Raw genomic sequence first — 24696 nt, 5'->3', positions numbered from 1 at the left:
GCCAACACCTTTGCTGACCTCACAGGGATGGGTTGCTATTCCTGTAATGGCAAGTGGCTCAATATAATTTTGCCTGCATGAATGACTATTTCAGAAACAGTAAATCAATTGATAGTTTCCTGAAAACTCATGTGCTGCTGAGGTTTTTCTATTCTGAATGTTGAGTGTATTTGGACATTTGGCTTAAAAAGAGAAAAATTCAATTGAAGAAATGGGGTGGACCCTACTGTAAAATGATCTTACAACAGAAAGTTTCAGGAAAGAGATGTGATCAGGGAAGATCTGGTAAAGAAAAAGAGGGACCAGCATGTACAAGGCAGGTGCACGGGTCTCAGAAGAAACAGACCCTGCAGACCCATTGATTTCAGACTGCTGACCTCCAGAATCATGAGAAAATAAGCTTGCATTTAAAGCCTCCAGGTCTCTGTCTTGTTGTTTCTGGCTAGGCAGAAACCAACGTCTGCATGTGGGATAATAAAGGGATACCTAAACTTCGAAATGTAAGAGACTTGTGTGACTCTGGACTCTATAGGACAATTCACATGTGAAATGCAAGGTTTTCATTTATGTATATAAGTGCATATAGGAGGTATGATTCCACCATTTTTAATTGTGATTGTGTTCACATTCTTTTAAATTTTGATCCTGCACAATGAATGGATCACTGTCCCTGTATCTCTTAGATTGAAGTAAATTCTCCTTGTGCTTAGAGTAGGTTTTTGACTCTTAGTAATATATGGGACTTCAGAGAGAGGGGTCAGAATATTTTGTAAAAGTGTTGAGTTTCATGATTTCCTTCTGCATTCACAGCTTTTCTTGAAAATTCTTTGGACTGTGTGTGAGTTCATAAACAGAGGAAGAGTGCAGGAAGCAAAATCAGTGGCCATGCATCCAATGGTGAGCACAGAATGGCTTTTTCTATTGAAATTTCAGCCCTACTGAGAGAGATGCCAATTCATCAGTGCCAGCAGTTGTTAGTCCTGTAGCCCCAACTCTGGAGTAATCTTCATGGGTCAGGAATTTGTCATCAGGCAGCTAATCTACTTCCTGTCATGACACTACTGTACCATGGTACCATTCCTGGCCATGTACTTCCACAATGAATGGGAGATACTGTATCTGACATTCTGCCACTGACTTGGTCTGAAATCATTGCTGGTTAATGATGCTATTCATTGCAAGGTGTTTGGATTGTGGTGAATGCAGACCAGAGCAACCAGTGAGGAGTGGAACATTGCAACCCAACATGGAGGCAGATATTCCAGCAGGTGAATTTGGTCAACCCAGTGGCACAGGCATTGAAATGAGAATGAGGAAAAGGAAGCGGGTAGGCTGGAGAAGGCATGAGAAGTAACTTCCTTTTTTTATTATAAACATGGAGTTTGATGGAATACACTTCAACCTTTTGAGAAGATTCCAAAAGATACCTAAAACAATCATGATCATTCCTCTTCCCAATATTGGTACAACTGACTGATAAACCATTCCAAATTGTATACAGGAAGTCATGTTAACTTAATTGCTATTGTGCCATTAAAAGTATGCTAGTAAACAACATAGTAGATAGAGTTGAATTTTTGAAACCAAAATTTTTGACAACCAGTCATGAAACAGAGAAACAAGATCAAGGTGTCAGAGACATATTGAAAAATAGTGTTTGAAACTCCAGAGAGAATTGAGAATGGGAGTTGTAACATAGGGATGGTCATGCTGGGACTGGGTTTCAGAATACAAGTCTCAGAGTCTTTGCCTTGAGCTGCTGCAATGTCTGTCCTTAACCTTATTCTGACCTCCTCAGTCACATCATGTGAAGAGTGACTATTCCTACTGACACCAAAATACATGTGAGTTGTTGAGTTCTCAAAGGCTCTGGGTATTGGTCCATGAATGTCTGCATTGTTCTGGTTATAGGCTTATAGTTTATACATGTTTGAAGATAGGAAGAAATTCATTGAACTTTTAAAATCTCATGTTCCTAACCATTTCACAGATGTGGATCTAAGATACATCTTTGTGAAAATCTTACACAGAATCATTGTTTAAGACTGATAAATTGTCATTAAGTTTTGCCCAGTGACAATTTTGTAAGTTGTTTAAATAAATGGGGATTTAAATTTTACTCAAGTTTGCTCTGTAACTCTGGTTTCAAGCAGAGGATATCTGTTTCTTGGCAGTTTTTGCTGTTTATCAATTCCCTGCTGTTTACCCCATTTGTCTGCTATGATCACCTGTAAACTGCCAGCATATTGATGCATTTTTTGAGTGCAGATTGTTCACTGTCAGGCACCTATCATCCGCCATTCGCCTGCCTCTCACCTGTCCATCACCTGCCTTATACCTATCCATCACCCAACTCACGAGTTTCACCTCCTGATTGTCGGACAACAGTCAGCAAACTGACCGCTGACCACCAGTGGAGCGCCAGCTGCCTGCTGTTGCCTGGAAGTTCACTGTGACAGTACCTGCAGGTTTAGGTACATGTGGCTGCTGCCATTTTGAGACAACAGCCAGGTTCCATAGGACCCCTGGCCAAACTGCCTGAGCCCCATCTCCAAGATTGCTCAGCCTGACTGATCACTCCCTGCCTCTGTGGCCAGCACATCTACAGGCTGCTCCCTGCTTCCAGGAACCCCAGATCAACTGACTGCACCCTATCAACAGGACCCCATACCAAGTGATTGCACCCGGCCTCCAGGTTCCCACAAGGACACCAAACACACCCGACCTCCAGGACCCCTGCCTGACCAATTGCATCCCGCCTCCAGGACCTCCTGCTGACCACGGCCACACCCTGTGCTGCAACTCCCCATTTGACAACAAATTTCAAAGCCAGAGCGGCCATCTTGGATAATCCTGGAAGCCGTAGCTCCGATCTGTAGGTGGGGCAAAACCCATCCTGAGACACCTGCTGGAGGCTTGAAACTCATTGTCAGGTACCTCTCAGGCATCAGGCTACTGAACTCTGGGAGTTTACATTACTATATGACTGTTATGCTGTAGATTTTCTTGTTTCTCCTTATTGAAAAAATTAAGTTTTTATTTCTTTACTTTTCTTGCTCTCTTTTCCTTTTGTTTACCTGTTCCCTCAGAATCTCTTTCTCCCTTTTTTGCATGCTAGCATCCAATTTCTTTTGATTACACTATCACACTTTCTATTATCTAGAAATTCTGTATATTCTTTTCTTATCCCATTAACAGCCACATTGTACATCCCTCTGCATGCTCTTTGTCCTCCATTTGAAACTGCAGACCTTATTGCAAATCTGTTTGTTTTACTGAAGATAATATTTGAACTCATTCTGTTTATTATGACAATTTTGTTATTGTCCTCATAGGGGCTATTTGGTCTAGGATTGCATAGTGTCTGAACTAGGCACTGCTAATATTGATTTCCCCTTTAAGAAAGGGTTTTAAAACCTATAGGGCCACTATAAGCCTATAGCGGGAAATCTGCAATACCCCAGATCTGCACTGCTAGAGGGGAAGATACATGAACAACATGAAAAAACAAGGGAAGAAAATGATCCAAACAAATCTAGATTCTATATTAATAGAATCCAATGATAGTATGTTAGAAGAAATGTCAGAAAAGGACTTGAGATTATACATGATTAAGATGATTCCTGAAGCAAAGAATGAGATAAGAGAGCAAATGCATGGAATGAATGATAATACCAGTAAGCTGAAAGAGCAACTGCAGGGAGCAAAAGATCATTTCAACAAAGAGATAGAGATTATAAAACAAACAAACAAACAAACAGAATCCTTGAAATGAAGGAAACAATAAACCAAATAAAAAACTCAGTGGAAAGCATCACCAAAAGACTAGACCATTTGGAAGACAGAACCACAGACAATGAAGACAAAATATTTAATCTTGAAAATAAAGTTGCCCAAACAGAGAAGATGGTAAGAAATCATGAACAGAATCTCCAAGAACTATGGGACATCATGAAAAGGCCAAATTTAACAATTATTGGGATTGAGGAAGGCACAGAGATACAAACCAAAGGAATGAACTACCTATTCAATCAAATAATATCACAAAATTTCCCAATTTCTGAAGAATGAAGTGGAAAATCAAATACAAGAGGCTTACAGAACACCAAATGCACAAAATCACAACTGGTCCACACCAAGGCACATTATAATGAAAATGCCTAACATTCAAAATAAAGATAGGATTTTGAAGGCTGTGAGAGAAAAGCATCAGATTACATACAGGGGTTAGACCAATATGGATAGCAGCCAACTTCTCAACCCAGACTCTAAAAGCTAGAAGGGCCATAAACAACGTATTTCAAGCACTGATAGAACATGGTTGCCAACCCAGAATCCTATATCCAGCAAAACTAACCTTCATATTTGAAGATGAAATAAAATCCTTCCATGATAAAAAAAAGTTAAAAGAATTTACAAAGAGAAAGCCTGTGCTACAGAATGTTCTCAACAAAATATTCCATGAGGAGGAATGTAAAACAACAATGTAGGTCAGCAAAGGGAGAAACTACCTAAGAGAAAAACCACTCAAAGGAGAAACCAAGCCAATTTAAAAACCAAAAATAAGCCAAATGACTGGGAATAGAAATCATATCTCAATAATACCCCTGAACATTAATGGCCTAAATTAACCAATCAAGAGACATAGACTGGCACAATGGATTAAAAAGAAAGATCCAACAATATGCTGCCTGCAAGAGCCTTATATCATAGAAAAAGAAATCCACAAACTAAAGGTGAAAGGATGGGAAAACAACTACCATGAACATGGACTCAGTAAAAAAAAAAAAAAAAAAAAAAAAAAAAAAAAAAAAAAAAAAAAAGTGGGGGTTTCCTTCCTTACATAAGAAAAAGTTGACTTCAAGTGAAAGTTAGTCAGAAGGGATAAAGAAGGACATTTCATACTGCTTAAGGGAACCATAAATCAGAAAGACATAATGATAGTAAGTATTTAAATAATGACTGTGAACTCAGCAACTAGGTGGTAAGATCCCTTCTCTAGGACCCTGGAAGTCATGATACTGGAGAACTCTTAACCTACTGCCTGGGGGTTATTCTGTTGCCTACTGTAGGGGACTGATCCGTGGAAATACCAGGTATGTGCCACGGTGGAGGGTCTGGATGTAGGGAATGTGTACCAAACCTGATGTGGGTCACTTCCCCATCATGACCCTACCCCAAAGTCTGTGGTCAACATAAAGCAGCTAACTATTAAGGGGAGAAGAATAGATGCCAACTTTTCTGGGTGAGGGTGGGAGGATATTCCTCCTTCCATGTATCCAACTGTGTCATTCTTTTTTTCAACTAGACCAACAGATGTTCCCAAAACAACCAGCATGCTGACAAGACAATTACAGGCATAGATTGGCCCCTGATGACTTCTCTTCTCTCACTTCAACCAACTGCTCATGAAGCTAAACTCAAAAAGCAATGGAGAACTGTTATTACTGCAGACATGTGGCTAGAAACATGAACCATGTGGAACATGGATCATCCTACTATTTCTTTTTTATTAACTTCTTTTCTTCCTCCTTTATATTTTCTCCTTTCCATTTATTTCATTCTTCTTCCTTTCTCCTTTTTTCTTTTTGTTCCTTTTTTCCTCTTCACTTGTTTCTCTTTTCTGTCTTGAATTTGGTGTTGTGAATTTGACCCAGTTGTGTTTTACCACTCAACAATGACCCCACACTACTTTCTTCTCCAGTTTCTCTCCAGTTATCATCTTTTGTCTATCTGCATTTATGATTTTGTCAACAAATGTGCAATTTTTACTTGTTCATCTTTGTCTTCACTTTCTGTAAGAGTAGATAAAATGGAAATGAGAGATTACTTAATTTCTAAGTGCAATCTAGGCACCTACATATTTTAGGTGTTTTTTTCTTAAAGGGGCTTACAGGTTCTGCAAAGTGGAAAGGTGGTATAAAACCAGGATATTAAAAGGGAGGAATACAGGTAGGGTCCAGAAGGTAAAGTGGGGTAGGCGCTCCTCCTTATGACCTTGCAATTCAGAATATTAGGATTTCTCTCCTGAGTGAGTTGCTTTGTGGTGTCCAAGGAAAGTGTTCTGGCTAAAGGCTTTGCAACACAGATAAAATCTGTATCATAAATGTAATGTAGTCTCTTCTGCTGACTAAATTCAAGGTAGAAATTGAAGGCTTTCCCACACATGGGTATATTCTCTTATGATTTATAAAATCAGAAGAGCACCTGAAGACTCTCCCACCAGAATGATGTTCATGTGGTTTCTGTCTAGTATACATTTTCTTGTAAATTCTAAGGTTAGACTTATTAATAAAGGGTTTTCCAGAGATGATTTTTGAATGGCCTCTGTACATTATGAGTTATCTTGCATTGTCTTAGTGTAGAGTGCTGGATGAAGACTTTCCCACACAAATGATATTTGTATGGTTTCTTTCCTGTGTACCTTACCTCATGAAGTCTTAGGTCATATGATTTATGGAAGATTTTGCAACACAGGTGGGGTAATACCTTGGGGTTTCTCTACAGTGTCCTCTACCTCATATTGTCCACGTTCAGAACTGTATCTGAAGATTTTCCCACAAAAATGAGTGTCACAGAGTTTCCTTTCAGTTTGTTTCCTATTGTTTCCTCTAAGATCAGTGACCATTCACTAGCTCATTTTCCACACTACTGACAGTCTTCCTTTGCTTTGTGAGTTAAGCAACAATGAACAGATGGAGATTTGGGTGTTACATCATCTGGTGTATCATTCCATTCAAATAAAACTTCCTATGTATGTGATCTCTATTGTAAAAGTATTGAATATTTTAATGTTTTCCTTATAAAACCATACATTAATTTGTATATGTTTGAACATTATTGAACATTAGTAACCTAAGTACAAATACCATTATTTCTATTTTCATGTGCATACTCATTACCACGAATTATGACACTTCCATTCTCTTTGATATAATCATAATATCAGGGCTGTTTTAATTGCTTCTATTTATTTAAAGACAAGTACATAAGCAGTACTTGTGAATTGAACCATAGTATATAGATCTCACATATTTTTTCTGAACTCATTCCAATTATTTGTGAAATGAAACCATGCAGAGATTTTGGCTATTGTTATAATTCAAGATAGGGATGTTTGCTCAGTCACCAATTTTACTACTGTGCAGTCTTCACTATACCAGTATTTGCATCCAAGAAATTTACCAGTGGCTTGATGATGGGTATCTTTTCTTCTTATGTGGTCATTGTATATCACTTCAAGTTCCTTATGTGCACCTTCTCTGACTACAATTCTGGTAAGCAAAACTTTTTTCCAGAAAAGTGAGAAAATAAAAATGTGGAAATGTGTAGCTCTTCATGAGTGTATAATTTCCCAATTAGTGCTTCAGTGGAACACATGGGTCTTTGAAGGCAAACTCTAGGTACCAGAAACACTATCACATGCATGATAGCTTATGAAAAGTTTCAGAACATTAGTACAAAATTAAAAAGAAAAATTGAGGCTGGGCAAGTGATAATCAGGAATATCTTCAGAGTGGAAAATGAAGATGAGGATCACTAAGAGAAACTTTAAATCCAAAATGAATTAATATTTTTCCCCCACAGGAAAGACCATTGTAGAAGAACTCATCAACTCTACTTCTTCATGGTAGGAAACATGACAACACAGGAGGGTTATTTTTATCTCTCCAATCCCTCCTACACTGTAGATAATCTCAGTCTTTTGGCAACAACTTTGGTTGATATTTCTAAACATATACCCTGGCCAAGTGTCCATCTACATTGAGCAAAGTCTCTGGTTCTTATCTGGACTCTGGCTTTGGGGAAAGCCTCTTCCTTCTACCACAGCATTTCTTCCCACTGCAAATGGAAAATTACACATGATGTATAATCAGGAATAAAATATATTATGCAGAAAACATTCACAAGCTATGGAGGCATAAATCATAAAATAATTCCAAAGCACTGGTAATGATGATGTAAAGACATAATGTGGAACTCGAACATTAACATGTTTTAATGCAATCCTCTTCTCTTTTTATTTAGTTAGCTTCACAGACTCATCAAAGGCAATTTGTCACTTTTATATCAGAAACATAGTGAAATTATGCTCATAGAAGGACCTCTGAATTCTCATGAATGAAATGGTTAAATAATCAATCATAAGTTTTGAAAAGGCCAGTGAATGTCTTCAGATTTTGATAATATGAGTAATATTCCATTAGGTTCTCATAATAAATGATAGAGAGATCCTTGAACCAGTCCCAAGATAGTTTGAGAATTGAACCAGTTCCATATGTCTTAGGATCAATAGGTAAAGTCACTGTCCACTTGATTGTGCTCAGACCTTCAAACTAGGATGAAGAGCAAGGAGTTGAGCAGCATAAAACTCTTCCACTTGTACTGGCTCTCTGAAGGAGAGTCAAAACTCCACCATTCATGACTTGTCACAACTCACATTATCAGTTCTCTCTGGAGCTCCTAACTCTATCAATGACTCTCTGGTATGTGTATCAAGTCTCTTTCTTCAAATATATAAGGAGGGCTAGCCCTGGTGATGTTCTGCATTAATTCCAGTGACTCTGGATCCTGAACGTTGAAGACTGCAAGTCCCAAAACAGATTCAGCAATTTAGCAAGACCCTAAAAAATTTAGCAAGTCCCTTTGTCAAAATAAGAAACTAAAAGAGTCTTGGAGTTTAGCTCAGTGTTAGAGCATCAATTATCAGTAACAAAGAAAAAAAAAAAAACAAAGAAAAAGAAAAAAGAATGTAGAAGTAGCAAGGAAAGAAGGATGAAAGAAAGGAGGAAAACAGGATAAAAGGGAGGGTGAAGACATAACAAAGAAAGAAATAGAATAAATAGAAGAAAGGTCCTTTTTTCACAAGGTTTGTTTTTCTCAAAAGCCCTCTGCAGTAATCAATTCATCTAATATTTGAATCTTCAACTTCACTATGAACCCAGGAGAGAGTAGACAGAAAGGGTTCACATATTTCAATTCTGAGAATCACATTTCCACCCACATTGTGATATTTGTGGTAAACAATTTGGTAAACACTACAAATATTATCACACCAAAGTTTTAAAATATCAGAGGTCCAGGCCATGGAGGGCTCAGTTCTCTCTCAGTGTCTACTACTGTTTTCATGATGAGTGGGGCTAGTTGATGTATAACAAACTCATGCCCTCATGCTTACTGGGCAAGAACCAGACCAGTAAGGTTGTTCCTTCAATGCCTGCAGAAATTGTCAACAGTTCAATCTATGCCTGCAATCCTTCTTCTAGGGGCATGGCAGTATGTGGAACATCTGTGGGTCTAGTGGAAAATCAGCTATTTTTGGGGAGAATGGAGGAGTAAATGCCCCACCAAGCCACACCCACAGAAGTTGGAATCCATTCTTGATCCCCATATGTACGTAATCACCCTGTCAGGACCAGAGTCATCTAGGGGTGGAACTCAATTTGTAGGTGACCCACATGAAGGGCAGATAAAAATTTCCTGGTTGCAGAACCCTCACCATGGCACACCTAGAGGCATTTTAATTGCACACTCCTCTTGTGATGGGCTGACAGATCTGGCTCCATGAGAATGTTGTAGGCCAGACTCTAAGGGAAATGACTAAACAGATACCATTTTGCTCTGAGACTCCATGTAACATAGGAAAAAAATCTTCTCCCATAGGAATACCCACTTCTGTACCCATCATCAGTTACTTAGCATGACATGTTAAGCAAAACAAAATGAGAATTATTATGTAATAAGAATTTGCTTTCTTTTGATTCCTATTGCTCTTGAAGAATGTACCATGTGAACAGTGATTGTGTGGATGTTAGTAACCACTCTTTAGCTTGGACCTAGGTAAGGGCCACTTTGACCCACTTCACCCACTGTTGATGATCTCATGATGTTAGTTTGTAATTTTGAATCATAGAAACAGACTCTTATGATTGATATGATTTTTGGTATAAGAACCCCTACAACCCTATGGTCTAGGCTGTTCTTCCAATGGCCAATTTTGGGAATATTTTGTGAGATAGTAAGCCAACCAGCTTAATAAAGACTTTCAAATTAGTACTTCTCAGTGGTGATCTTTCTGTTCTGAAGTTGCACCCCAGAACACTCTATAGCAGGAAACAGAATGTGGCATAGACCGCAGGTTTCTGGGTCTGCAGCACCACCACTTCCAGAACCTCTGAGAAGGGACTCAAAAGTGAGGTACTGAGGGTATAGACAGTGTTTAATATCACTCCTTCCTGAAACTTCCCACATTCTGCACCTCAGTGAACATTTCTTGAAGTACTTGAGGATGATTGAGTTTCACAGAGAGAACTGAATGTTCTCACAGAAGTCATATGATGGGTTATACTGAAAGACCTGGCCAAGAGTACCAAAACCTGAGCAGCTCTGCTCTACTCCCTTCTCCTGAGTGGAAGGTGCTGCTCATCTGAGCCCTGATTTGAGGACTCCACTCTTCATCAACATCCTTCATAACTTCACTTGTCATGAGATACACTAAAACAAGGGACATTGTTGAAGGTATGAGGACATAGTCTATCAGAATACAATGTCTTCATACTCTAATCTGCAAGGAACCTCCCCACAGTCAGTATATTTTGCACAGTCTCAGATGAAGTCAGCATACTGGTGCACTTCTGCACATCACAGAAGCAGGCTCCAATCCTGAGTCCTCCCCACTGTGCCTGATGAAGGTGAAGTTCAGCTCCACTCCTGCACCTGGGTGTGAAATTGCAGAAGAGCCTTTACTTTCTCAGGTTAACTAACTGCAGTATCCACCTAGAGTTCTCCACATCTTACTCATTTAAAAGAATTTTATCCCTGAGGAAGGCTCAGAACTCAGTACTCCTGAGAGCACATCTGGCAAAAGATCCATTTCCTCTCCCTCTCTCCATGATTCCTTTGCATCCTTCCCCTGTCTGCACCCTCCCTTCCTTTCCTGGATTTGCATCTGCCATTTCATGTTGCTCTCATCGAAGTTTATGTGAATGAACTCACACACTACATGGGCTTCCCAGCACAGGCACCTGTAAATATGACACTCTGAACAACAGGTGAGGAAACAGAAAAGGTGAAGTCGAGTCTGCTCTGTTGAAATAATGTATATTGGTTTCCTAAAGCTACCTTACACAAACATCTGTTTTTATATATCTCCATTTATTCAGTCTCAGATATCAAGTGATTTTTCAGGGAGCATATGGTGAGTGCCATAGGAAACGCTGTAGTATTTTCAAAACATAGTTAAGCATTATTATATGTTAGGGAATCAGGGCTGTGGAACATGAATTCCAGGGATCTTTAAGATGCTGAAAGCTTTTCTGGAATCATATGGTATAGAAAGGAATTAGAATAAAGGAGGAGAATATCCAAGTTTGAGAACACTGTGCCAGATTTCAACAAAAGGACAAACATTTGGGTGAATAAGTTAGATAAGGTGCCTGCTGACATCATTGCAGGGCCCTAATCTACTTGTGAGGAAGTCCGAGGCTAGGCGTTCATTGGTTAGAAAGGGGAGATTAGTAGTAGAGGCAGAGTGATTAATTATCTCACCCAGATTCTAACCCATGTCACCACTTTGCTTCCCTTTTACACAAATCTCCACTACCCTAGGGTCCTCCTCTGCTGGGGGTCCCCTCTACTCCACAGCTCTCCTCTGCTTTTGCTTCTCATTCCTGTTTTAATGAGCCTTTGGCACACAAGCAGTGAGGAACCACCTACCCACTGATTCATGTTGTTGAAGTCAGTTGCATCTTCCACAGATGCTGAGATTGGGATTTCCTGAGTCACAGAGAAAATAAAAGTAAATTCATAGCCATAGAGAAAATGGAATCTCTCTTGGACTTTCTTCACAATTTGCTCTTGAGCAGAACTATAATCACAGAGTAGATCAGAGGAATATGTGCAAGACAACTGGATATGGGAGGAAGGAAGAAGGGCAACTACTGAATCTGAGCTAAAACATTTTCCTCCATGCTTTCATAATCTTGTTGAAATGAATGCAGGACTTGTATCATTATCATATCCAATTTAAATAATGAGAGAAAACTATAGCTTGAAAAACTACAATACAAGATAAACAAAGGAGAAGTGAGTAATCATAATATATTCAGTTAAAAATGAAGGGACTTTTACTACAGATACCAAGGAATTCAGTGCATGATTAATCATGCTTTCTGGTTAAAAAAAAATCTATGTCATTTGGTGGAAATTCTAGTAATAATAGAATAATTTCTCCAAATTTATGACCTATAAAAACAAACCTTGGAAAACATTTCAAAATGCAGATAGAAATAACAAACACAATGTTGGATCAATGGTAATGAATCTGCCAAAACAGAAAAGTTCAGAACTGTATGGGTTCACTGCTGAATTTCAACAACCTTCAGAAAAGGTTCTGTAGCAAGGTGTCTCAACCTCTTCCATAGAAATGAAAGTCAGGAAATCATTCCAAACACCTTCTGTGTGGCCAGCAGGATTCTCTACCGAAACCTGACATAGGGAACAGAGAGCAAAAAAGGATAGATATTCAGCTACAGAGAACAGTGAAATTCTGTTATTTTGGAAGGCACTAATCATGGAATCCAAGGACATTGTGTGCTACACTGAGAAGCAAATGGTTGCTTTCATGTGTGGAAACTAAGGAGAGAAATGAGCAAAAGTTAGAAAATGAACTGCCAGGGAGAGGGAAGTGGGTGGGAGTGGAGGACAGAGGGGAGGAGGACATGTGTAGAGAAACATGGGGTGTACATGACCGAGGGCTTACATGTGAATGTGTGGAAATATCACAGCAAATCCCATTAACTTCTGGCATTTGTAAGTGTTCCTCACTAGCGTTTCCAAATACCCACAGTAAAAATCACCAGTTTTCACTTGCATTCACAACCTGCCTACAGGTATCAGAATGCAGGTATAAATATGCTCTAAAATATCAATATTTTTTGAATATATGAAATAAACAATGATTTATTTTAACCTTCTCAGTAGATACCCAGTTTAAAATGAACCAATCCTTAGCTGAGAACTTAAACCTCTGCCACTCCTTTTTTTCCCATCTAGTAATGTTTTCAGCAATAATCTGAAGAACACCTGGACAAAGGATACCAATCTGAGATCTCACTATCCTTGTCTTTTCTATGAGAAGGTTGTCGAATAGGTGGCTGATGGACACACAACACAGGAAGAGATGCAGCCTGCAGGATGGCAGGGGAAGGTACAGTGAGGGAGGAATAGTGGCATAGATTTCATACTCCCCCAGTGTCACGTGATCCAAAACATCACCTAAGGAAATCAACATAATCAGGTGTGGTTTCCTGTTTATCCCCAAAAGACTCAAACTTTTGCATCCTACCACTCTATTCAGGATACAAGATTCTCCAAACATTGTGTCCTTGATACATGCTGCTTCCATGACCATAGTGTCTATATATCTGAGGCAATTCTTTTATTAGAAACAGATTTTTTGAGTTTATTTTTTCCATAATATTTGTGAGCATTGTGCACAAGGATTATGTGAAGAATGCTGTATTCAAAATTAAAAGGCGCATTATTACTGTTGCCTTCATGGAGAAGATAATTTATCCAGAAGAAAATGCCAAGAAAGAAACATACATATGGTTTGCAATTGTCAAGATGCAAGAGAATAGTTTTGCATTTGTATAGTTGCATCAGGGAAGGTCACTGTGTGGTGGTGTATTTGGATCAGGCATGAAGGGCGGTTTGAACTCTTTGAAAGTGGAGATTAGCAGATATGTTCAGAATCATGCATGGAATGATTAATTATATAAGAACGTGAAGTCCGAGAATGTGGATATTCCTCCAGGAGTTTCTCAAATCAGTAGAAACAATGACATCAAGTTCAGCTTCACTTTGCTTCTGTGAGGATTCCAGACACAGGGACAAACTTGGGCACATAGTGTCCCCCACTTTCTTTTTTCACCAGATTTTTGTTGGATTTTCCTTGGAGCTAATTCCCCTGGACTAGGTTCATTTGCTTCATTCATCTGCTCTCCATGGAACCCTCCTTGGTGACCCTGAACTCTATGTCCAGAGGCACAAGTGGTCCCTGTTACCCATCCATGACACCCTTCCAGTCTTTCCCACTCAACCATCTATGTGTAAAGAAGAATCAAATGTGCCCCCAGCCCAGGGACAGCACTTTCCTGTGGAACACGGTGAGTGTCACCTGTCAGGCATATCCATCAGATGGGATCTGAAACAGGATGGGATCTAGAACTGGACAGGGGCCGGTGTTCTCACCCAGAAGGACTCTGAGTTCTCCCCAGTGACTCAAAGGGGAGACTGAGGAGTGGCAGTGCCATGTCCACAAGGACTTGAGGACAGAAGAAATCCCTGGGGAGGACTGGGGCCCGCAGTATCCCAGTTCACAAGGGACTACAGGGAGAACGTCCCATATGGTGGAGAAGCCCCCAGTGGGGACTTCATGGAGCATGAGAACGGGAGAGAATGGAAACTGCCAGTGCAGATGTGCCTGGGACCCACCTCCAGAGATTCTATCCAGAAACTGAGGCAGCTCAACCAGAAGGAGCCTCCTAGTGAGAGGAAGTTCCCAGGTCCCCCAGGGACCACATACAGTGGATAGAGAGATAGGACCCCTGAGAGAGACTTATGAAATGTAGATACTGAAACTCACTCTTGAATTGGGAAATTGGGAGGGGCTGGCCTGGGGAGCATCTCAGTGGCAGAATGCTTGCCTAGTATACCTGAGACTCTGGGTTCAATCCCCAATCACCACGAGAAAATGGAATCGGAAATTTGCTGCATCATCATAAGGAAGCTGTGCTCCTGTAAGGGGTTGGAACCTGGAAGAGAGAGGAGGCTCCTGGGAGGACTTGAGCCTCCAACCCCCATAACCAATAGGAGCACTGGGGTATTCTCTTGGTCAGAGGACCCAAGTCTCCTGGTTAGTGTACAGATGAGTGATCTCCATGATGAGTGGGGCAAGGCTGTTCCCACTCACTGCAGTGATCTGAAGCTTGGTAATTCCTGGAGTGTTGGGGGCCCTGCCATGTTGGCGGCGCCGGGATGGCACCTGATCACATCGGCAGTGAGGAGGTTAATTGACATAAGCACATTCAGGTGATTTTATCGTCCACGCACACAATGTATGTGCATGTGTTCTCGAGCACTCATTGCCTGCTCGGAGCGACTCGCCTAATCTTTGCGTAAAAGGCGTGGCCCTGCTCTCCACCTCCTTGAGGTGATATGAGCATAGGCAGAGCGAGACAGAGACACAGCAGCCATTAGCAGAAAAGCAGTAGCAGAAGACACGCGGCGTGGCAGTAGCCAGAGAAGAAGACACACACAGTAGCTAGAAGTAAACACAAGGAAGCAGGTAGACACAGGGGCAGCAGCGAGTAGGGGAAACAGCAGAAGGCAGATTGCAGAACAGAGAACTGAGATGCATCACTAGGGCACCTTAGGTAGACACACCCTTAGTTCACAGAATGCAGGATGCCCCAGTAAGCAGCAGGCATTAAGTGAGGCTTAGCAAGTCTCTCTTCCTCTAAGCAAAGTCTGTCCTTCTCTCAAAGTCTCTCTTAAGCAAAGTCTCTCTTTCTCTGTGATAAGCAAAGTCTCTCTCTCTCCTCTCAAAGTAAGTAAACCTCATTTCCTCTATCCTCTATAAACAAGCAAGAAAGCAGTGCACTAAAGAGAAAGATGGTAGAGCCTCAGTTTCCACTCCACCACCCGTAAGACCCGTGCAAGTTGTTGCTGCAGGCGGTGACAAATATCCATGGATTTTGGAACCGCAAAGAGCCAGTGACACTGGAGGGTTAGGGTGAAGTCCCTGGCTCTGGGGTCCCATCTCGCTAGTTTCTGCTGCCTGACCCAGAAGACCAGTTGAAGCATCTAGCTGAGTGAAAGTAGGAAGGGGAACTTTAATGAATGCACCTATGCCAGGGAGGCAAGGGGCCTGACTTCCTGATCCCTGCCTTGGGGTGCACACAAGGGGACCGGAAGTCACAGTCAGGCAGTCCTTGGCAAACTGTGGCCAGGTTGGTGGTAATCTCAGGAGTGAACTGGCTGCCTGGGTGGTAGTATGAGCCCATCACAGGGTGTTTATCCAACAAACCTGTTCATGACATCCAGGGGCTTCCCTAGAGAATGCCTCAGAGGCAAGTGAAGGCAGAGGTGCCAGGTGTCTTTCTCAGTTTTAGTGCCCATAGATGTTTAGGATCAAGTGAAGAGTCCTCCTCTTCAGTGAAGAGCCATTGAGTCCTTGATATATTTTCACATACTTTCTTTGTTCCTTAGTGATTTTTATTCACACATTAAATTTTTGTATTAATGGGCTTCAGTGTGATTGTACCATACACGCATATGGTGTACACTCTCTGAGTTCAAACCCCTTCCCGCTGCATCCCACACACCCTTATGAAATTGTAATAATCACTGATCTTTCTGGATACACTTCTGAACTTCCTGATCAGCACTTGAAAAGAGAACATAAAATACTGGCTTTCTGCTCCTGGATCACATAGCTTAACAAAATGTCCTACAGATTGTGCTTTTTGTCATGGCTTAACACTGCACCATTGTACATATGTAGCAGATTTTCTGTATCCAGTCTTCTGTCAGTGGGCACCAGGCTGATCCCTTGTTTTAGCTAGTGGGAATAGAGCTGCTATAAACATGTCTGTGTGGGTATCTTATTGACTTGCTGAAGACAACTGCCATAGATGCACGCCCAAGATGGGGTAGCCCATCCACAAGGTATATGTGCTTTTAGTTATTTGAGGAAAATCCATACTGTTTTTTATACTGGTTCAATTAATTTACATTCCCATCCACAGTGAAAAAGAGTTTCATTTTTTTTCCACATCCTTGTGCTGAAACAATCCATAGAATGTGAGAAAATATTGAACAACCTTTCATCTGACAGTGTTAATATTCAGCATATAAGAAAAAATAGAAAATCATATAACAACCACAATAACACAAACTGTATTTTATTAAAAATGTATGGATGACATGTATAGACACTTTCTAAAAGAAGAAATAAAAATGACCAAGAAACCCAAAAAAAAAAAACTACATAATATCATCAGCTCTCCATTACATGCAAATCAAAGCCACAGTGCAATACCCTCTTTCCCCATTAGGATGGCTGTTGTCTATGAAAATGTCAGATATGCAGGTGAGGATGTGGAGGTTGCTCACCATTCAAGTGTGAATGAACCATCTTTCGAAGGCTGGCTGCTGTGTTCAGAATATACGTTTTCTTCTTAACAAATCTGAAATGGTTTAAGTCTCTTTTGAAACAGTTGAAATCTATTTCGGAAGTGGGAGCAGGTGGAGAAGAGTTCAACAGACTTGGGCGATCTCACAAGTTCACAGTCAGTGATGGGTGGATCAGGAATGCTTGAGTCTCTTGTCAAAATTGATTTTCTTTTTTATGACTTTTACAGTGGGTACTAGAAAGTGAAAACTCTCTGTGCATCGAAGGCACAAATTCCACCTTGACTTGCCATTTGCAAGGTGGACAGCAGCACAGCTTTGGAAGCAACTTCTGGAACTCCACAGGACCAGCACCTGCACAGTGAGGGTGGAGAATGGAGGCTCTGCTTTAAGACAACAAAATACTCCCCTTCTGTACCTGTCATACTTCACTCAACACAATATCCTCCAGTTTCACCAGGTGACAGTGATCATGTTGCCATGTTTTAAAATAGAAAGAAGAGGTTGTTTGAATATTCTCACCAACATGAAATGATAAACATTGGAGATACTAGACTTCATAATATGTACAAGTATCAAAATATTGCATAGTACATTGTAGGCACAAAGAATTATCATATCTCAATTGAAACAAGAAAGAGAGGTCACAATTACAGTTTGCATATAATTTCCTTTTGAAATTTACTTTTCACTCACTCTATTTCACATGTGGGAGAATTTACAAATTATAATCCCTTGAAACAAGTGTGTCATACCAAACAATTTAATGAACACATTAATTGTACAAATTAATATGAAATTTTCCCCTGATTTCCATTGATCCTCAGATCTGAGGGTTATCATAGATTTGAAATACTCTAAGCTATTTTTATCTACATTTGTGTTCTACTCTAACCTATCAGACCCAGAGTGTCCTGGCAGCTCTGATCGTACATCTCTTTCAGAGATACCTGTTCATGGAGAAAGTGTCCCATGGGGGACTGGAGTCAGAGGACATAAGAGTGGCAGCCAGAAGGCCTGACCAGCAGTGGGGGGCACCAAGACTGGGGAAGCCCAGGAGCTCCAGGCAGAATATTTGGAGCTGTGTAACTGGGCATGTCACCATGGTTTGACTTTTGAGACCATCATTAGCTTTGCAGGGAACTCAGGGGTCCCAGAATAATTGTGAAGACCTGGATATGAATTGTAGTTGCACATTTCACATTTGAAATTTAGAATTCTGGCCCCTAAGTTCATGTGGAGAATTCTGAGGAGGATCTAGACAGAGTCTACCCATCTCCAGCATTTTGTGGGTTCTGTGTGGGTGTGTGTGTGTGTGTGTGTGTGTGTGTGTGTGTGTGTGTGTGTGTGAGGGCACCTGGGCTCATCCTCGTACTGGATTGCTAGAACACCACCGCAACCTCTTGCCCTGCTTTTTCTTCCTTTAGGTGACTCTGGCCCTTCCTCTAACACAAGTGTTCACAGACCCTCCACTGACTGTGCTCTTGGTAGCCTTCTTAGGCTTGTATATTTCCTGGTTATCATAAATTCTCTACCCTCCTCTGTGTTTTGACTGGTGAGTGGTGACTCCATTGGGAGGCAGAGTGAATTCTACTTTCCTGGGGTTGGAGTCAGACTTTGGTTGTTTCTGCTCTTGGAGGAACTTCCACAGATCTAAGGTGAGTTATCTGGCAGCTGGGCCCCCAGGGGCTCCTCTGACTGCATTAAGTGGCTAAAGGAGTCCCCCTGGAGCTCCCCTTGGGCAGCTCCCAAGCCTGTGTCTTCAGGCCCAAGAGTACTTGGTTCCCTGTCTAGTGACATGATCCCACTGTCAGGTTCAAGTTCACTCTTCTGGACATAAAAGAGGATATATGCACACTGACTCAGGACACAAGTATTGTCACAGGCCACTACCTTAGCATGGTCCATTTTATACCACTGGCCATTCCCAGCTTTTATGTAGCAATAGTAATGTCCACTGTGACAGCTCACTCCAGCATGGACCAGCACCACATAGAGGGCACAGGCCAGCAGGCCACTGCTCTGCTGAGCCATGTACGGCTGCATGTCAAGACATTCAGTATAGTGCACCTGCTTAGCAATTTTGTCACCTGTGAGACCTGAGAACCGTTTCAGTACAAGCATGAGAACCTTTGAGGCAGTCTGCAGGCTCAAAGTCTTGCAGGCTGGCATCTTCTTCAGACAAACACCACAATGGACATTTTCCCCCTCTACCCATTCAGGCTTCACCAAATGCTCCAAGGTTTGCTGCACACTCTGAGGTGCCAGGATGTCCAGGGTGATGTCCAGGTAGGGGTCAAAAGTGTCTGAAAGGCTGTGGCAGCAGAAACACTTGATTTGTGATCTCCATCACCCTCCAATTATTTGGTGCATGAGGGTGATGTCCTGGGAGCGAGCCCTGGCTGGTTGTGCCCACACAGACATGTTTATGCAGGGCATTGAGGGTGAATAGCAGAAATCATGGGCATCTTCCTGCTGCCATGAGTGGAAGTCAGCAGCCAATGCAGGGAGGGGCTGAACGACATCCCTAGGGTGATGGAGAGCCCATGTCATGTGAACTTGCATCACACATAGCATGCAAGAGGAGGACATGTTTGGGAGGGCTCTTGGGACAGGATGAAGTTGGCCAGAAGAGGGGTGTATGTCAGACACTGTGGTACGGCATTCACGTAGCAAGTGTTTCCCATGTTCTGCAGCCCAGCCCCAGCCCCAGAAGATCTCTGATAGCTCAGAGATTGTTTCTCCCTAGGAACCAGCTGTGTCCCCACATGAGCCTATTTGTTATTCAAGCATGCATTAGTGCAAGGTGACAATGGTGACTCTGCAGGTAGGTAAAAACTCAAAGGGACTTTAGCATCAGCTGCTTTTGATGAACATGTCGGTTTCACAAAGGCATCAAACAGAGACTTACCTCCACATTGGGATGAAGCTGCCCCATTGTCTCCAGGAGCACTGACCACAGGGTTTCCCAGCTGGGATCTCAAGAGGAGGAAAGCTTCTCCTTCTGAGCTGGTCTTCAAATGACAGTCTTCTCCAAGTTTCCAGCCCTTTTACAGCTCAGCCTTTCCACCACACCCACTGACTCAGTGTCAGATCCACCAATCACCTCTAAGCACTTAAATGGATTAGGATTTTGGATGTGGTCAATTCCCTTGTGGGAGAGACTCCTTGACTCCTTTCTCTGATTTGTGGATCCCAGGAGCATAGAATCTGATTCAATTATAAGGATTGTTCATGAATATCCTGAGGTCATAATTAGACAAAGCAAACCAACAAACCAACATTTCTGGTAGTTCTGCTCAGTTGGTGTGATGGGAATACTTTTGAATTCGGTCTCATAAAACATGGAAAATGAAGAATACAGGACAAAGTCTTGTTTGTTGTTTGTGTGTGTGCACATTCTTTTAGCATTTGAGGCATGTACAGTTTCATATTGGTAATATTTCAAAGGGAGTACTGTTTGCATTTATTAAAAGTGTTTCTACATTTTAAACCACTTTACAGAGAAAATGACACATTTCAATTCCTTACCTTCTCAATGAACCAAGTCATGTTGGAAGTTTTTCCTGATTCATTTCCATGGTGGTTTTGAATTCAAAAGGAAGTCATTTGGGAATATGCCTGCCTGTCTTTGGCAGAAATAACAAGGAGGCATGTGGCATCAGTTAGGATAAGTTTTCAATTAAGTTCAAGTTAACATTCCTTCTAATTTTCATGTATCATGTGTACAGATTTCTCCACTCAAATTCCAGTACTCATGTAGGGTCATAAATAATTTATTTTATTTATTTTTATGTGGTGCTGAGAATCAAACCCAATGTCTCACTCATGGTAAGCAAGCCCTCTACAACTAAGCTACGAACTTAGCCCCATAAATAATTTAAATAAGATTAATGTACGAAGGTTTTTAATTCTATGGTTCTTTACCTCTCAAATTTAATTTTTCAGTGGAATTATCTGGAACATAGCTAGGAATGGATATCTGTACCTCTGTTGGGCCTCTGAAAGGTGACAATGCAAATGATTCCACTAGTTCTCCAGGGCTTTCTGTCATTTAATCTCCCACTCCCTTAAATTGATTATGATGATCAGGAGAAGGGTGGAAGAGAAAGGATTTGTAGGTTCTTTCTCTTGTGAATGCAAAGAATGAGATCCAGTGTCACAGAGCAGGAGAACAAAATAAGAGGACACATGAAACTAAAGAAGGAAAGCAGGGGTGGGTTGCTGCGAGATGGCTGCTGTCTAGGGCCTTGTATGGTGATATGAGAGGGGAGTTATTCATCCGAAAGACCAAGGACTGCTGATTTGAAAGTGGTGGTCTCTGAATCCAGTCACACCTGCTCAGTCAGGGTGTTGATTCCTCGGGATTAGCTCAGGGTTCTGAGCACACTGTCAGGCTCCAATGGAGGTGCTGGTCAGGAGGCGTCCAGTCCACCTGTCGTCAGTGGCAGAAAGGCAGAAGCCAAATGCAGCATGAGGAGGGGTCCTTAGGCCTATCTGCTTGGCAAGTTTCTCTCTCCCGCTCTGGCTATCACAGGGCATCCTGTTCATGCTGTCATATTTTGTGTATCATTTAATTTTTTCATGAATATTTTCTGCACTGTTTCTCTAACATAAGAAGTATTTGTGACTTACTAATCATGATGGTGGAGGATTTCCCGAGGGGCTGGCATGCACACAGCTCCCTGGTGGCCTCCAGCTTTGCCTGTGGCGGCACCTTGGACAAAATCACCTCTTTAAATGCTCCCATTTCCCCTCTGTAAACAATGAGATCCTCTGCCTGTAGGGGAGGATTCAAGGAAGTTTCCCTTGTGCAACAAAGCCTGTAAAAAATGTGACATTGCCTCATGTGCCCACAAGCATCTATTGCAGGCCTGGAATTGGGGGGCATCTTTCCATTCAGAGTCACTACCTGCTGGGCCAGGGAAACTCCAGCCCAGGAGCTGACTTCATATGGGGAGAGGTTGTGGATGGCACTCCTTCCCCAACCCCAGCAGCCCTACCCTGATTCCCTTCAGATTCTGAGCCCAGCAACAGTGCTTGTTAAAAACAGGCTCAGCAGAATTATTCTTCTCTCTGAAGGCCTGGACATGAGAAATGTTCCAAGTGCCCTTGGGGCAGTAGGGAAGCCTGACCCAATGTAGGAGATGTGGTGAAGATCATGGTCCTCCTAGGAACTGCAGAATTCTATGTCCTCCATAGAGCTTGGAAACAACTCTGGCTGGGGCTTTCATGCCTTGCTGGCCAGGAGATTTGAGGATGATGACCTCCATAGAACAGGATCTCTTTATGTGAATCTATGTGTCTGGACTTCCATGGGTCCTGGAAAGAGAGAGCTGTCAGAAGAAGAAAGTGGTTTGAAACAGGGCCAGGGATTGCTGTTGGACCAGAACAGTGTGGGGACACCTTGACTGAGGTAGAGACACTCCTAACTCCTCCCTGCCACAGGGTCCCCAGAAGTATTTAGTCACATATGCAGAAGGTATGCCCTATGGGCTTCCAAGAAGGACCACTCAAAAGACAGCCACAGCCTGCTCCTCCATGTGGACTCTGAAGACACACCTGAATCTCCTGTGAATCCAGGCCCTAGAAGCTCTCACAATCTGGCTCTCCTCTTATGATGTTGTTCTGGGTCCCGCCCAGTCTAGAATTCTGCTACTTATTTTCCCATCCAGTGCAATTTTAGATCTTCTTCTTCTGTGTTCCAAGGACACTGGGGAAACTCCAACAGGCAGAAGAGGAGACAGGGCTTTCCTAGAAGACAGGTACTACTAAAATTGCTCAGAAGGTCAGATGGAACTCTCTGATTTCACTAGATCTCCAGACTTGTGTGCACATCAGTAAATTTAGGAAATTTCCAAATACTCAGGCTGACCTAGAAAGCCCCCTATGCCAATTTGCTAGCAAAGGTAACCCAACACCCCTCACTTAGAAAATGCCAGGTTCTCTGATTGTAAGTGAAACCTCCCCCAACCATCCCAGGTGGGATGGAGTTGCTACTCATCACCTGAATTTATTTGACTAAAAAGGAATAGCACCAAACACCCAGGAAGAAAGAGGATCTCAGGACATTTTGTTGCATGTAGGAAGACTTGAGGTTGTACTAGGATTTCCTGGGACCCCAATTTGATTTCAAAATTTGGTGTCACATGGGTTTTTCCTGGAAGAAACCCAATTGTAGGATGCTCAATAATCTCTCACCAGTATGTGGAATGAGTTGAGAAGTTGTTTCCATAAACTGGAACATACAATGTTAGCACTGATACTACCAGTTATTGGTGATGAGTTCTGCTTCCTCCAATGTTGAAGTGTGAACATTAAAGTAGCAGTGCTGAGGCAGGTGTATGATGCAGGTTTACTTAAAGTTAGAACACAGATGTCCCATGGGAGGGAGAAGGGGCCATGGCTGGTATTCTGGTAATCCAGGAAGTGAGAGTGCCCTGCCCCTTTTACAACAAAAGTTTCCTTTGTTCTCCTGTATTCTTCACTCTTATCTCATTTATTTCCACCCCCTCCTGCATAGTGACTGGGATATGTCAGTGGAATGGCCAGGGTGGCGTTGAGCAGTGAACTTGGAGGGCCAAGTTGGAGTGCCAGGCAGGAGGGAAGTGGCAGCCCAGGGGGTATTGATTAGTAGCTCTCTGTCTTCTCAGGAGCTGCTTCATTAACAACCTTTTTGGGAATGGCTGTATCAAAGGGATCTGGAGACATGATCATTCCAATCTCTCAGGAGCTCAGATTGTCCAACTTCCCAGACTCAGATCATCCTCCATTTTCTTGATCTGACCTGATCACCTACTGCATTCTTACTGGCTGTCTTTAATTCTGGCTTCATTCCCTCCTCTAGTTTTAGGAACTTCTTATTGCTGTAAGGAAATGGGCAATGACAGCTGTGGCTGCTTAGAGCTGTAATGGGGCAGAGTGAGGCAAGGCAGATTGGAGTTCCCTTTTAGAAATCAGGTAGGTTGTGGGATCCATACTAAATCCCTGGTTGGGGATGAACAGGTCGCAATGTCATCTGGGGGTGCTGCTTCTATGAGTGAGAAACAAAAGGACATGAGTTCTGAAATGAGATGAAATCAAAATAAATGTTGTAGCATCTGGAACATGTCAATAAGTATCAGGAATGTGATAGAAGTCAATAATCTCTCACCAGTAGGTGGAAAAGCTGAGAAGATGTTTCCATAACAACGTGTAACAAAGGCTGCAGAGGTCAAGACTTTATGTGAGAATGTAAATCTTTAACACTGTCAGAGTTATCAGGAATGAACACAAAACATTTAATTTTTAATGTCATATATATCCCCATAAAATATAGTTAAGCTTTTTAATGTTATTTGATTTTTGCAAAATATCCTTTTATTGGTACATCCTCTGGTTCAGCAAAGATTCCTTTATTTTGATACTTACACTAAAAAATCATCCTTACATACATTGATTAGGCCTGTCTGTGTAGGAGGTTTATAAGATCTGTAGTCCTTACACTGACTAAAAGTTTAT

The 24696-nt window shown here is 41.7% G+C and overlaps 1 long non-coding RNA gene and 1 pseudogene across 2 annotated transcripts in view; one reads left to right on the top strand and one right to left on the bottom strand.

The window, feature by feature from the left end:
- The window catches only part of LOC306660663, a 781776-nt gene that overhangs the window by 5660 nt on the left and 751420 nt on the right, over nucleotides 1–24696 (top strand). The gene's annotated exons all lie outside the window — the stretch shown is intronic.
- Nucleotides 18850–20134, bottom strand: LOC306662150 (ubiquitin carboxyl-terminal hydrolase 17-like; annotated as a pseudogene). Its single transcript has 2 exons — nucleotides 20108–20134; nucleotides 18850–19970 (listed from the first exon to the last, which is right to left on the bottom strand). The product of its transcript is annotated as a ubiquitin carboxyl-terminal hydrolase 17-like (transcript).

The sequence above is a fragment of the Sciurus vulgaris genome, assembly GCF_902686455.1.
Source record: "Sciurus vulgaris genome assembly, chromosome: 5".
Classification (NCBI taxonomy): domain Eukaryota; kingdom Metazoa; phylum Chordata; class Mammalia; order Rodentia; family Sciuridae; genus Sciurus; species Sciurus vulgaris.
This window is presented reverse-complemented; position numbering and strand designations above follow the sequence as displayed.